Genomic DNA, 5,573 nt, shown 5'->3' on the forward strand with positions numbered 1-5,573 from the left:
AGTGTAATAGCTCGTTGGAACCAAAATGAGAGGATCTATAGGATGGGATGATGAGAAGTGACTTCTAGTGGCTAGAGAGAGTATGGTGGTAGATTTACCATTTTCCCTAATTCAAAATGACTTTATTTAGTCATTTAGTTAAGGAAAATAATTAATTAGATGAAAAAGGCCAAAAGTGACTTAAGTGAAATAAAATAAAAATAAAAGTCACTTAAGACAAATTCAATAAAGGAGCGTTTAGAATAATAGTAAAATAATAAAATAAGATGCTTCTAGAGGCTTCGAGATCCATCCATCAAATTTATAAAAGAGGAGGAGGAGACAATTTGGATACATCTTGGAGTTGATTTTTCTTTCTTGTGGAGAGGTTTGGAGAACTTGGAGTTCCCATCTACACCAGTAGGACGAAAACCCTTGGGTGATTCAGTGAGAGTGAGAAAACACCCAACTCTTCCCTTGGTGGATTCCACCCAAGTCTTCCCTTGGTGGATTCATCCAAAATTCACAGGTTGTGCTTAGTAGTTCAACAACCCTTGGGTGATTTAGTGAGAGTGAGAAAACACCCAACTCTTCCCTTGGTGAATTCATCCAGAAATCATAGGTTGTGCTTAGCAGTTCAACTATTTTGGTGGTAGATTTAGTGTTGTAGCAAATATCTTTTGAGGCCATTACCACTACTATTTCCACTTTTTGTACCATAATTTTCTATATTAATAGAATAAGGCTGAGTTCTACTGCATGTGCATTCCAGTTGCAGTTCATATTTTCTATTTTCCTATTAATGTTATAGTTTCAATTTGTAAAATTAATGACATAAATTTTGAAGCAAATTTTCAAAAAAATTATTTGGGACACTACACTACACTTCGTAACTCCATGGTTTCCATTTTTTGATGCCACAACAATGGTGGTTATGAATATGTCTATATGGGTAAGTTATATAATCTCCCTCTTCCTTTTTGGTACCACAAGTTTTAGAAGGCATTGAATATTCATTGGAGAGATTTATGAAGATGGATTGAGAAAGAAAGGAAAAAAGTGTTTTTACCTTTTACCGCATTTGTGTGAAAATAGACCTAAGCAAAGGTCTACTAGATTGCATCCACCTGATTTGGTGGTTAGATTTTGTAAATACCGCTTTTAGGTGTTGGAATTACCATTAGACATGGCACCTGCACAATTGGTGCCCTCAAGCCAAAAAATGAACCCACCTGATTTGGTGGTTAGATTTTGTAAATACCGCTTTTAGGTGTTGGAATTACCATTAGACATGGCACCTGCACAATTGGTGCCCTCAAGCGAAAAAATGAACGAAAGTCATCAACAAGTAGAACCATAGAATCAACAAAGCTCCCATGTGGAGGAGGGCAAAAAGAAGCAAGCAAATCTTGCCAAACATGATGAATGATCTAGCAATGATCTAAAATCCTAGCACGAGGAATATGAAAACAACCAAGGAGTGGTTGGAATAAAGGGAACACATGTTTGGGAGAGCTAGAACTTGGACAAGGAAGTGCAAGCAAAATTAGAAGGAGAAGAATTAGCAATGGTAATGGCCACTCTAAATTTTGAGATTTGGCATAAAGAACAAAGAAAAAAGATCAAAAAAAAAAAATCAACATATTTCACTGAACCTTATTTTTTGGTAACTAGACTACAATAAACACTTTAAGCATATATAGATAATCTTTAAAAACAACAATAAATACGCTTATGTAACTTTTTATTTTCATTAATAGAAAGTTACAATTTTCATTTATATATAATTATTTATATTAATAATAATAAAATAAATTATAATTAAATTAAATTTTCACGTGCACAACATCGAACTGTTCAATCAATATAAATCGTCCACCCAATTATAATAAAATCATACATATAAAATTTCAATACTACTAAAAAAAATGTGTCATGAACACTGAAAGATATTTATTAAGGAGACCATTTTAATTCAGGTTACTCTTATTATTGCTCATTAATATAAATATTCCACCAAGATATTTACCAGACAATATTCAACTTCACACTTCAAATTTAGGACTGAAAAAACACAAAAAATGAGAAAGGGTATAGAATAAGTAAAACCTGTAGGATTTTCCACACGCTCCTTACAAAAACCAAAGCTGGTTAAATTTGAAAGAGAGTCGCAATTTACCAGGGAAGAATTCTTAACTGTATCAGGTTTGAATCATACATATAAAGTTTCAATCATATTAAACATCAAAGTAGTCATATATATCTATCTATATATATGTGTGGATACATGGAAAGATCTTTCTAAAAAAGCATACCATTTTAATTCAGTTTATTTATATTGGAAAGATCTTTCTAAAAAAGCATACTATTTTAATTCAGTTTATTTATATAGGAAGTTCCGCGAGGGCAATTGCTTGCGAGACTCAGTTTTCAGTCGGAAATGAACGAAGGATCAAACATATTATCCCTCGCAGGCTTCCGCCAGTCAATTATGGATGCTCACCCTCTCCTTTATGACCGCCTGCAGAGGATATTTCATAACCGTAGTGAGTTCCAGCGTCTCTGACAGATCAACTGTCTCCCCCGGCTTACATTCCCACGCGAATTCCTGAACAAGTCGGGCAACGATGAGATTTAAATGGAGCATAGCCATCCCTATGCCCGGACATATCCTCCGACCTGCGCCGAAAGGCATCATCTTTATCTCCTTCGACCCCATCAAATCCACTTCCACACCCTCATCTGCAAACCTCTCCGGCCTGAACTGCCAAGGGTTTTGCCACATTCCGGGATCCATCCCCATACCCGCAACGTAGAAATTGACGGTCGCATCTGTAGGGACCTCGTAGCCGGCAAGCTCACAGGGACGGGTGACAGCGTGGGGGAAGACGAAGTGCCCGGGAGGGTGGCGTCTCAGGCTTTCCATAACGACGGCCTGCAGATAAGGCATCCGCTGCAGGTCGTCTTCTTCCACCGGTTTCTTCCTCCCAGTGACGCCGACGATCTCATCGTATAGTCTCCCCTGTACATCTTGACGGATCACCAGATTCGCCATTAACCACTGCAGGGACGTCGTGGTCGTGTCAGTGCCGGCAAGGATGAATTCCGTGCACAGCGCGACAAGATCGTCGTCGTCGAGGCTTTGGCCGTCGTCCACTGTCAGATGGAGCAACGTGTCCACGTACGCACTGCCGGCCTGAGGCGGCACACCGCGGCGCCGGTTGACGAGGGCAAGCAGGGCTTGCCTCTGCCTCCGACGGATCTCTGCCAACCGCGCTCGGCGCCGCCGGTAGAAGAACTCCGGAATTGGTAAGACTTCGTCCAGAGCTCTGCCGATTAGGGAGAGCTCCCGTATGATACCCTGTACGGATAACAGCGTCTCCTCCTCCGGCTTGTTGCCGAAGCACATCCACATGACGATGCAGAAGAGCGCGGTCCGAAACTGCTCCACGACGCTAACTGCTCCCCCACTGCGAGCCGCTTCGTTCCTAACATTTTCCACCAGACGGTCTATACTCCATTTCCTCACCTCGCGGAAGACTTTCATCGCCGAAGGGCCCAGGGCTTCGTTAACCAGATTTCTGCGAACGGTTCGCCACAGTGGCCCGTATACAGCCGAGAGGACGCTGTGCTGTTTGATGTCGAACATTTTCGTCGCCCCACGGGCTAGCGGGCGGTCAGCGAAGACGGCGCCCTTCTGTAAGAGAGCCTCGTGAGAAAGCTCGCGGCCGGCAATCATGAGCATAGGGCGGGAACCGATCCAGATGGTGAATATTGGGCCGTACCTCTGATGGAATTTCTTCACTGATCTCTCGAACGCGCCGCCGGAGAATCCGATCTGAAGGAGGTTCCCTACAATGGGCCATGCCGGGGGACCTGGCGGTAGGTTCTTGTACCGCCAACTCGTCCGAAGAACCCAACTCCTCCAAAGAACCAGTCGGAGGAAGAAGAAGGAAATTATGAGAACGAAAACACCCTGGAGAAACGAATTGAGTCCAAACGGAATCGCCATGGAAATTCGAACGAAAGGGTTTCGTGCACAGTCTGATATGAGCAGAGTTTTACGACCTTCTGAGATGATGGAGCTCCAAAATGATTACTTACCAAAACAAAAAACAACACTACCTCCAAGGAGTCAAATGTCAAATTTACTTGCTATCCAAATAATATATATATATATATATATATTTTAAATTTTACTGCCTCAACATAATTATTAATGCAGTTGATAATTAATGCAGTTGTTTTTAAGAGATTTTTTCGGTGGGTTTTCCGGTGGGTTTTTCAGTCAAAATTTTGCAGAAATTTATTGGAATCTCAAGTTTGATAGCTAATTTCTGCACAATCAAAGCCTCCTAGGGGTTTTTCAAGGTGCTGAATCTAAATATGTAGTTAAAAAACCATTTTAAATAATACAAATCAAGATTTAAAGTCGCACTAAATACAACTCCATTACTAATTATAATTATATTTTTTTATCATATATAATTATTAAATTTCGGAATCTTAAAATATTAATAATTTTCAGAATTTTAAATTACTAACATAACATAACATTATATTATCTTTTCCATCTAAAATACTAATAATTTAATCGAGTCAAAATGTTTATGTAACGTAAAATTACAATATCTCTTCCATAATGGGCTGGAGAGTCTCTCTTGGGGCAACTAAGCTAGATCCATCTCAACTTCAAGGTGCAAACCTCTTTCTTCAATGCAAAACTTGAGGAAAAGTTTGCAATTTGAGCAATTTGATTCCTCTTCATTTGATAGATCAAGAGATTCGATAAATGAATCGACACTGGTTTAATTTTCTATAAATATAATATAAAGTTAAAAAAATATGATTTTCCTATTTAAATATATGATGTGGGAAAATTTATTATAGTAATTTTAAAAAAAAAATTCAACCAAAATATAAAAAATAGTTACAAATTTTGATTTTCTACCTAACTTCACAAAAAAACATATTTACCTACAGTTTTGCCTCCTTTAAATAATAACTTAAGTGGGCTTAGTGGTTCACAACTTAGAGTTTTGGCCCCTTTAAATAATAGTGGAAGTGGGCCTAATAGTTCACCACATGTGTTTCCTCCTAATAAGTCAGAAGTTCATGTTTTTGTAGACTTTAGTAGTTACAAATCAAATCACCATTATAACCTTAAAATTGGATAATAAATAATTATAATTATAATTTTATTTTATCATATATATAAATTGTCAAACATAAAATTTAAAAAAAATAAAAATATCTATGTAACAACATTTCTTTCTTACTAAACTAAACAACACGTACCAACATAATAATAATAATAATTTATATATATATAGAGTTTTCTTTTTAATATTAAATATTTTTAATCAACACCTCATCTCATGAAAAAACATGTTCCTGCTCTGATATTTTTTTATTTATCAACAGTATAGAAAAAAACGTTACCTTCTCTGATAATTTTTTAATTAGAAAGACGTATTTTATGTGACCTGCTCTGATAATTACATTGAGTGGCCCATTAGTCCAGAAACGTCACCTACTCTGAGAAATTTTTAATAAAAAATCATGCATTGAATCAGTGCATGAGTTTCATGAAG

The 5,573-nt window shown here is 37.8% G+C and overlaps 1 pseudogene; it reads right to left on the reverse strand.

Moving 5' to 3' along the window:
• Window positions 1–2,322: 2,322 nt before the first annotated feature.
• On the reverse strand, window positions 2,323–4,119 carry LOC149225459 (cytochrome P450 77A1 pseudogene; annotated as a pseudogene).
• Window positions 4,120–5,573: the final 1,454 nt, after the last annotated feature.

This window comes from Pinus tabuliformis, chromosome J (genome assembly GCF_031772625.1).
Source record: "Pinus tabuliformis cultivar Carrire ecotype Pingquan chromosome J, CPIR1, whole genome shotgun sequence".
In the NCBI taxonomy this organism is placed as follows: Eukaryota; Viridiplantae; Streptophyta; class Pinopsida; order Pinales; family Pinaceae; genus Pinus; species Pinus tabuliformis.